The sequence below is a fragment of the Lontra canadensis genome, unplaced genomic scaffold (assembly GCF_010015895.1).
Source record: "Lontra canadensis isolate GAN:19392208 unplaced genomic scaffold, GSC_riverotter_1.0 scaffold71, whole genome shotgun sequence".
NCBI classification, from domain to species: domain Eukaryota; kingdom Metazoa; phylum Chordata; class Mammalia; order Carnivora; family Mustelidae; genus Lontra; species Lontra canadensis.
Genome location: NW_022631065.1, coordinates 4,164,743 through 4,175,697, shown reverse-complemented (window position 1 = coordinate 4,175,697; position 10,955 = coordinate 4,164,743).

Here is a 10,955-nt window from a genome sequence, read left to right as displayed (position 1 = left end):
TCGTCTGATGGTGTCACTTATCTCTCGAATTCTGCCCTCGTGGTCCAGTAGTTGTTTGTCCCTCTTTTGTTCAGCTTCCTTATTCTCTGTCATCTGGTCTTCTATATCGCTAATTCTTTCTTCTGCCTCATTTATCCTAGCAGTAAGAGCCTCCATTTTTTATTGCACCTCATTAATAGCTTTTTTTATTTCAACTTGATTAGATTTTAGTTCTTTTATTTCTCCAGAAAGGGCTTTTATATCTCCCGAGAGGGTTTCTCTAATATCTTCCATGCCTTTTTCGAGCCCAGCTAGAACCTTGAGAATCGTCATTCTGAACTCTATATCTGACATATTACCAATGTCTGTATTGATTAGTTCCTTAGCCTTTGGTACTGCCTCTTGTTCTTTTTTTTGTGGTGAATTTTTCCGCCTTGTCATTTTGTCCAGATAAGAGTATATGAAGGAGTAAGTAAAATACTAAAAGGGTGGCAACAACCCCAGGAAAATATGCTTTAGCCAAATCAGAAGAGATCCCAAATCGTGAGGGGGGGGGGAAGGGGATAAAAAGAGGTTCAGAAAGAAAAAAAAAATAATAAAAAAGAAAAAAGAAACAAATAAAAAAAAGAAAACCAATAATGAAAAAAATATAAAAAGGAAAAAATATATATATATATTAGATAAACTAGTTTAAAAACGTTAAAAAAGAAAAGGGTAAAAGTTTAAAAAAATTTAGCAGAGAAGAGAAAAAAATTGAAAAAGAAAAAAAAAATTAAATTAACTGCAAGGCTAAAGAATCATGGGGAGAAAGCCATGAGTTCCGTGCTTTGCTTTCTCCTACTCTGGAATTCCGGTGCTCTCCTTGGTATTGAAACCGCACTCCTCGTAAGTGAACTTGGTCCTGGCTGGGTTTCTTGTTGATCTTCTGGGGGAGGGGCCTGTTGTAGTGATTTTCAAGTGTCTTTGCCCCAGGCGGAGTCGCACCGCCCTTACCAGGGCCCGGGCTGAGTAATCCGCTCGGGATTGCTTTCGGGAGCTTTTGTTCCCTGAGCGCTTTCCGTAGAGTCCGGAGGACGGGAAGGAAGATGGCGGCCTCCCAGTCTCCGGCCCGGAGGAGCCGAGAGCTTGGGGTCCCACTCCTCAGTGCGCCCTCAGAGAACAGCGCCCACTTACTCCTGTCACCCTGGCCTCCGGCTGCGCTCCGAGCTCACCGAGCCTGTGACCGGTTCAAGGTAACCCCGAGCTGAGAGTCACTCCTCGGCTCCGTCTCTGTAGCCGGCTTCCCTGTTCTAATACCTGCGAGCTCTGCGACACTCAGACACCCCGATCCTTCTGTGACCCTGCGGGACCTGAGGCCATGCTGACCCCGCGTGGGCTTCACCCCAGTTAAGCCTCTGGAGCAATGTCCCTCAGCGGAACAGACTTGTAAAAGTCCCGATTTTGTGCTCCGTTGCTCCGCCGCTTGCCGGGAGCCGGCCCCTCCCCCCGGGGTCTGTCTTCCCGTCCCTTTGGATTCACTTCTCCGCCAGTCCTACCTTTCAGCAAGTGGTTGATTTTCTGTTTCTAGAATTGCTGTTCTTCTTCTCTTCGATCTCCCGTTGGATTTGTAGGTGTTTGCAATCTTTAGATAAGCTATCTAGCTGATCTCCCGCACCTGAAGTAGTCTCAGCCGCTACTTCTCCGCCATCTTGACTCCTCCCCTCTCCAGCTTTCTTTTGAGTCCTGTTGGCATGAAAGATGCTTCTCTATCCCTTTACTTTCAGTCTGGATCTATCTTTAGGTCCAAATGTGTCTTTTGTATACAACATATGGACGAGTCCTGTTGTTTTATCCAGAATTTGTTCAACTCTATCTTCTAGTCCTCTCTCTTTCTCCACCCCTTCAGGGATCCCAATAGTTCTGTTGTTGGGAAGTTTCATGGGATCATTTATTTCCCTAATTCTGTTTTCATGGCTTCTAAGCTGTTTGTTCCAGGCCTCCTCCTGATCCTTCTTTTCTATCAGTTTGTCTTCTAGATCACTAATTCTCTCTTCTGCCTCAGTTACCCTAGCTGTTAGAGTATTTAGATTAGATTGGATCTCATTGATAGCATTTTTTAAGTTTTGTCAGATCGGCTCTTACTTCCTCCCTTAGAAGTTCTATGTTGTCACTAATGGTTTCTCCAAACTAGCCATTGCGTGGATAATTGTTACCCTGAATTCCCTTTCCAACATACTGTTTAAGTCCATATCCAATAGTTCTGTGGCAGAGGGCACAGTCTCTGAATTTTTCCTCTGTTGTGTGTTCCTCCTCCTAGTCATTTTGGTGAGAGGTGGTTGAGAGGATGTATAGCTGAATATATGGACCACGATCCAGGCAAAGTGCACCCTGACTCCAAGCGAAGCCCTTGATCAGTCAAGAATGTCCCTTCAGAGTGGGGCCAAACCTATTTATTTTTATAACTATTATGGCATTTCTTCTCTGATCCTAGTCCATTCTGTATATCTTGCTGATAACAACACTCAACATACACATAGATCAATACACTTTAAAGTACTAAACTCAATATTTTAGCATGTGCATATTATGAATCCTGGTACCATCTCCTTAATCACTGAGAACATCATTGTTTTTATCTATTGATTTCCCTAAGAAAATGGTTTCTTAAAAAAAAATAATTCAGTTCATTTTACCCAATCTTTCTAAAGATTGTCATATCCTCCTCTTGGCCAATTATGTCTGTAGTTTTATCATGCTAAGCAGCTTCCCCCAGCTGACACTGTTAAGTCTAATTAGAAGATCCATTCATTACCAGCCCTCCTCAAGGGAGATGTGACCCTGAGGAGTGATGTTAGTGAAACATGCCTGTGCCTAGGGCTTAATCCTTAAATGTCCCAAGCAACTTGGGAAATCAAGCTGCCTCCTAATAATACTGTTCCTATAACATAGGAGTTCAGATTGCTAGCTTAGCTTTTATTCAGGCTTTTGTAATAGAATGTCCTGGGCTTAAGCAGAGACAATCACCTTCCTCTAAAGAAGAGTTAAAGATAATTGGTTTCATTTCGGCTAAATTTTGGAAAAACCTTTTTGGGCCAAACTCTCTTATGAACTGTATGTCTGTTGAATGAATGAGTAAATGAATGAATTAATAAGATAATTTGGGAGGTGTGTAGGGACAAGGGTTCTGCTTTCTTGCGTTTTTTTTTTTTTCCTTTCTACCTTTTCAACTTTTCTTCTAATGAGGATGAAAAGGCTCCAGAGATATTGAATGAAATGAATTAGATATAAATATGGGGATCACAGATATTCAAACTTATTATTCTGTTCTGCTAAACCACTGGATTTGGTAAGCATTTCAGATATTTGAAGTCATGCAATACCTCAAACCATCACATTGTGTGTGTGTGTGTGTTTTACTCTCTACAGATTAACCTCATCTAACACAGATTTGTATTACCTTTGAGCTTTAGAGACCCAAAGAAACTAGATATAGTATCCATTTTCCAGTTCCTACTACCATGGAATTTCTAGGACATTCACACACCTGTATGGAAAAATCTGATTTATATATCCTAACATACAAATGGATGATTGATATATCATTTTTAAAAATGTGTATTTTCTATTTCGACAAAAGAAACATTCCATTACTATGCAGCCATCAAAAGAAATGAAATCTCGCCATTTGCAATGACATGGATGGAACTAGAGGGTATTATGCTGAGTGAAATAAGTCAATCAGAGAAAGACAATTATCATATGATCTCTCTGATATGAGGAGTTTAAGAGGCAGGGCAGAGGGCTTGGAGGGATAGGTAAGGAAAAAATTAAAAAATGAAACAAAATGGGATCGGGAGGGAGACAAACCATAAGAGACTCTTAATCTCACAAAACAAACACGTTTGCTGGGGGGTGGGTAGGGATAGGGTGGCTGGGTTATGGACATTGGGGAGGGTATGTGCTATGTTGAGTACTGTGAGATGTGTAAGCCTGATGATTCACAGACCTGTACCCTTGGAGTAAATAATACATTATAAGTTAATAAGAAAAGAAAGAAAGTAAAAAAAAAAAATTTTTCAAGGAAATGAGATTATCATCTTTATTTGCATTTGTTTAAATAATAAACAAGTGTGTATATGATACACACACATATTTATTATGCAACTCAATTTATTTATTCAATTATATTGTTAGAATTTAAGATGTACATATTATGGACACTAATTAATGCTCTGTGGGTACAAAGAAAATTTGATATTAATAGCAAATAATACTGGTTAACAAATTGTCGGGTGAGAGGAAAATGTTTAAGATTTTAGAATCTAAACAATTATGCTAAGTATGAATTATATATATATATACTTATATTAATACCATTTTTTTTATTCAAAAACAACAACAAAATATTTTCCCTCTATGTGGCAATGTGATAATTTTCTCTGCATTGTTGTTCTAATAAATGTAATAATATGAGAGGCAATTATATTAATTATATTAACTAAATATCACACAGTCTAAATAACTATAGAATAAAACAAAAAAGAGGATTTCCATTATGTGGCCCATTAGATTGAGAAATGAGTATTTATTACTTTGATCTTTTTTTTTAAATAAACAAAAATAAATTGTATGAAAGAAACCTTTATATAAATTAAAATGTATTTTGGGTTTGTAGTTAATTATGGTTTGTTTGTTGTAACAAATTCTCTATGAATATACATAAGCCTACATTTCCCATTATGGTTTAATTATACAGTCATTAGAAGAAGGAAATCACTAATTAAATCAGCTATAAAAACTAGATCATCTGCTAAACCACTCAAACTAAGCCATGATATTTTAAAATATGACTCTTATAGGTTTTGAGGAGTTTAATATATATGTTTTTTTAGCTTACTTATTGTTTAATTATAGGAAAATATGTCAGATGTTTGGCTTTGAAACCATTTATGCATAGTTTGAAACTGAATTTTGTGTTGTAGAATTCAAAGTATGACATTTCAATATATAAGTTGTTTTTTTTTTTCCAGCCTTAACGTTTTCTAATTCTGAACTTCCATGTTTCCTTATAAAGGATTATTTATCATAAAATATTTAGCTTTTCACATTTTGCCCTTTCTATGTTTAAATAGTAGATTTTTTAAAATATTTTATTTTTTTATTTGACAGAGAGAGAAACAGTAAGAGAAGAGAGGAGGCAGAAGCAGGGGGAATGGGAGAGGGAGAAGCAGGTTTCCCACCAAGCAGGGAGCCCAATGCGGGGCTCCATCCCAGGACCCTGGGATCATGGGCTGAGCTAAAGGCAGACAGTTAATGACTGAGACACCCAGGTGCCCATGAAAATATTCTAATATAATTCCCCTTGCACTTACTAACTAGACTTTTTAAAATTAATTATTTTTATTAACATATAATACATTATTTGCCCCAGGGGTACAGATCTGTGAATCATCAGGCTGACACACTTTACAGCACTCACCATATCACATACTTCCCCAAAGATTATTATCAAATGCATATTTTCTCATCAGTACTGGGGGCGGGGAGGGGGGAATCCCTTCTTACCATCTCAGTGTAATTTCCCAGGTGAGTAGTTGGGAAGTGTGTGGATGGGTGGGTGGGTGCATGTATTTGTGTGTTGAATTATATTTAAAAAATACAGTGTTTCCAAGGAATCCAGCAAATTTCAAAACTAAAATCTGTCAATTAAATTTAATTCAAGAACTACTATGTACATACTTATATTGTGCAGTGTATTTTATAGACATGATTATGAAATACTCCTTATTTTCAAGGAGGTGATGGTCTCCTAGGGAGGCATAAAACAAATATAACAATATCTATATATAACAATATCTATATTATACATGAGAATCTATCACAGAATATTTTCATAAAATTGATCAGTTTTGGTGAGCTAAATATCATGTTTGTGTCACAAAGATAGAGTCCAAATTATCTTGTTCATCTCTAAAAATGAAGGAGATATAGCAGCTCCTGACATATAGTAGGCAAATAAAAATATTTGTTCAGAGAAGAAAAGAATAACTAAATGAATAAAACATAAGTGAAGAAATTAGGAGTGGTATTTGGAGTCATTCAAATTATAGAATTTTGATATGTGAGGTAATAAGAATGTTATTTGAATAATTTTTCTAGGAGAAAGTAACATCAATTTAAAATGGTTATGAAAAATGCCTATTATAAAAGTCTTAGGTTATTTCATCTGAGAGGTAAACAACCCTCATACTAAAATTCAAAGTAGAAAGTTTCTATATTGCATACTTAAATTCCCCATAATCTTAATTTCTAATTTTTTCTAAATTTCATAATAAAGTATAGTAAAACATAGTGCTATAGAGTAAAGAAATATGGGCAGGTTTTTCAGGCATTATGAGGTATTGACTCTAATTTTATAGCATTCTAGGGGATTCAAAATCTCCCTGAGATTTTGGTCTGAATTCATTCAGGTCTGAATGAGGGCTAATGGAAGTCAAGTAATAAATGTTATGTTGGCCTGAGTTTTTACCTTAGTGGGGCCAGTGTGTTCAGAGACTGACTCTGTGTTTCTCCAGTTCCTGGTGTATATCTGGGCTACAGACTGAATGAGATAGAATTACATTAGTTCACTGAACCATGGGATGAGGGATAACTATATTAGGAAGGTGCAAATGGGTATTCCAAAAATGTCCTTCATCACCACATTATTACCTCAAAAGTAATAGAGGTTTCTTCTTCTGCTAAAGACAGATTTACCATTTCACTTCAAACAACAACAACAACAAAATAAAACAATCATATGCAGGACACTGGGCACCAGATAATGAAAAGCAGTAATCCCTGAGAGATGGGAAATAAATGAGATAAGATGTAGGATTTGCCAACCACCTTAAGACTAGGTTGAAATGCAGCTGGAGAGATGAGGTGAGTCAGACAGGGTACTTGTGTTGAGAAGGAGTTGATTGTCTGGTGAGCAGGGGGACTAGAGTTAACAGAAAGAGCACCAGAGAGGAGGGAACGGATGTCTGGGATTCTGCAGAAGGTCCCATATGAGCATTCAGTTGAGTATTGATGAGTAAATGCCTGTACTGCTATCAGAGTCTGAGAAAGACCCACCTGAGGGGATTAGAGGTAACAATTCCCAATAGTCACACTGGGACTGTTCTCAGTATTTAGATTAGGAAAACTTGTAATTCATGGGGCATCATACAAGGAAGGTCCCACCTCAGAAGTGGACAATAATTAATCCTAGGTTGAATACTGCTCTAGATCCAACTAACAAGTCAAAAACTCTGAAAGAGGGACACCTGGGTGGCTCAGTGGGTTAAGCCTCTGCCTTCAGCCCAGGTCATGATCTCAGGGTCCCAGGATTGAGCCCCGCATTAGGCTCTCTTCTACATAGGGAGGCTTCTTCCCCCTCTCTCTCTGCCTGCCTCTCTGCCTACTTATGATCTCTCTCTCTCTCTCTCTCTGTCAAATAAATAAATAAAATCTTAAAAAAAATAAAAAACTCTGAAAGAATCAAACATATTTCACATTCATAAGGTTTGTCCCAGAATAAACATTTAGAGGAATAATCATTTAGAGGAATAATCATAACCCAAAAAGTTAAGATTTATGATATCTGCCATCCAACCAATATTACTTGGCTTAGAGAAAAAGTAGAGGGGAATCTGTGTGGCTCAGTCAGGTAAGCATCTGACTTCAGTTCAGGTCATGATCCCAGAGTCCTGAGAGGGAGCCCTGCATCAGACTCTCTGCTCAGGAGGGAGTCTGCTTCTCATACCTCTGCTTCTCCCTCTGCTTATGCTCTCTCTCTGTCTCAAATAAATAAAATCTTTAAAGAAAAAAGAAAAAGAAAAAAAGTAGAAAAACTACAGGCCAAAATGAGGAGAAAAATCAATCAAAATTGAAACTAACCCATAACTAACTCAAATGTTAGAATTAATGGAGAAATACATTTAAAATTATGAAGACTGGGGGTACTTTGGTGGCTCAGTTGGTTGAGTGTCCAACTCTTGGTTTCAGCTCAGATTATGATCTCAGGGTAGTGAGATTGAGCAGTGTTGGGCTCTGTGTTCATCAGGAAGTATTCTTGAGAATCTCTGCCTATACCCCTGCCCCAATCTGGGCTTGCCCTCTCTCTAAAATAAGAAATCAATTGTTAAAGAGTCATAAAATCTGTATTCCACATGTGCAAGTAGTTAAGTAGAGGCAGGGAAGATATAAAATTTCAGATAAAAAAGAGATGAAAACTGCAGTTTGTGAGGTGTAAACTATACTAATAGATTTAGTGGTATTTAGACATTGCAGAAGAAAACATCAGTGAACTTGAAGACATGATAATAAGCATTATCCAAATGTAAAGCACGCATACACACACAGTATTTTTTAAATGAACTGTGTATCAGTGAGCTATAAGATAGCAATCAAATATATGTGTTAAATAATTCCCAAAACTGGGGGTAAACAGAAAAAAAAAAAATGAAGAAATAATTGCCAAAATTAACCCAAATGTAATGCAAGTTCCTGTAGGAAAGGGAAAAGAACAACAATAAAACAGACAAACAAACAAACAAACAAAAAGCCCTTCTTCACCCTTCTAGGTTCTCTGGCTGGTACCCTAGAAATTAGAATGGTCAAAGACAGATTACCAAGTGAGTTTATTAACAAGTGCAGTGTACATACCTGTGGGAGAAAATCAGTGATGAGTGACTCAAAAGGGTGGTTAGCACTTGGGCTTATCTAGCATCTCACAAAAACCAATAAGTTTGTAGAGAATTGATAAGACAAAGGAAAAGTGATTTGGGCTTTCAGGGGCAGCAAACTGTGAGGACGTAGATAAACAGAGGAAACTCATGGAGATTAAGGGTTATTTTAGTAAGTTTTGTTTGCAAATCCTTCTCAGTGCCACCTTTCCATTCTCTTCATGGCCATAATAGTTCTCTGGGACAATTGATTAGAGAAGAAGGAGAGTGAGTAAGGAAACTAATGGCTGAGAAGGCTGTGAGATGGATGAAAAGAAAAAAGCGGGACTTTGAAAACAGGAAAATATGACTTCATGTGGGGTAAACAAAAGAGGGGAATTAAGAGAAACTATCCAATGAATGTATATTAGGATATGTTACATGGCAAGGGAGAATCCAGGAAGTTACAGAAGTAGGGAGACAAATTAAGAATTCCTGAATCACATACACCCAATCCTGGATTCGCCACTTGGTGTCTTAGTTACCAGAACGAATAACTAAACCACTCTGAGTTTCAATTACCTCATGCTGAAAATAGAGATCATACTATCTACCTTGTAGGGAGTTGGTCAGGTTATACATACATCTAACAATTATCATAACTAAATGTTTATGGAGTTTATAAGTTAATAAGTTCCCAGGCACTGAGTGTTGCATGTGTATTATTGAATAATTTACATCATCTTTACTACCACTTTACATATGTGTAATCTTCAACACATAAAGATTCATTCATTCATTTGCCAAACAAGCCAGGATTTAAACATAAGCAGCATGAAGCTAGAGCCAGTCCCATTTTACTATCTCTTGTCACTACATACTTGTTTTATTAATCAAAGTTTTGGAAATGTTGTAATGAAAATTGTAGGTTTATTTGTTCAGTACCCAACTGGATACCAGTGTTGGGATCTAAGAAACCAGTCTATGCACATTTAGCACAAAATGAAGGCAACATCAAAATAAGATGATAGTTGAAACCATGGTCATATGGATGAGGCTTTTCAAAGAAAACCTGTAAAGTGTAATGAGGTCTGAACATAAGTACTTAAGGAATGACCACATCTGGCTGTGAATGGAAAAACAGCCAAGAGAGGTATCTGGTTTGACAAAACACATTTGGTGAATAATAGCAAAAAAAAATGCCTTTTGTGTTTATTTTCCAATTAATTTGGCCTTTCCATATAGATGGCTTCTTATTATTTCAGTTGACCATTGTGCCATGTAGTTTGTCATCATTTGATTCATTTGAAGAACTAAATGCCTTCGCCACCACAACTATTTACAAGTGAAAAATATATGCCAATATTATTCTCACTTCAAGGAGCCTAATTAAAGTTCTGTTTTTTCCAAACATGCCTTGAAAAGACTTTTCATTTTCTAGCATAACAAAAACCCAAAACTTTCTAGTTTTCACTTATTTAGTTATCTAAGGATGATTTAGACCCACCAGATCAACTTGGCATTTCAGTGGTTATAAATAAGGCAAATGGGATCAGTAATGATTCCCTGGGTTATGTAGTAATAGTAAAAAACACCCTCCAGAGAACTATCTGTTGAAGTATTAACTTAAACTGTAGATAATTACAAGTTCTGTCCTTGGAACAGTCTTTTCTTGCCAAAAGATAATTCAAAGGAAAAAGCTTGACACATTCTTCTCAGGTCATAGAAGGGGTAATGTGCATGCTTCTCCAAATAAAACAAGCTTAGCATGTACAGGGCATCTAACATCATTATGCTGAGTTATTTGTTCATGCTTTTAAACCTAGACAGCCTTGTGAATTCAGCTTCTCCAAGTGATTAGTTTAGAAACTTTTCTTTGGGGTGTTCCATTAAGGGCTTAGGGTATAGTTCAGTTTCTCTCTCTGCTTTTACTAGGTTTGTGGGCAATTAATTTGACTTATTTAGATTTCAGTTTCCTGTATATAAATTAGAGAAGATAATATTATATTTCTCAAGATGAATTTTGAGATCAAAGGATAGTAATAGAAATCTCTCTGTAAAATAGAAAATACACAATAATTATTATTAACATTTTATTCTATAATTTTAAGGACATCACTGAAAACCTAAATCTTAAGTAATTCATCTTCTTCATGTAGAGACAATGGAGAGAGATGATTTCATCCAAGGCTGCACATTTATTTAGTGCCAGAAAGTAGATGGAGGCCTAGTTTACTTGACCTAAAGCATGGTACCATCTTCAGTAATTCTTTCTTTCTTTTGTTTTTTTGTAAGATTTAATTTTTTGGA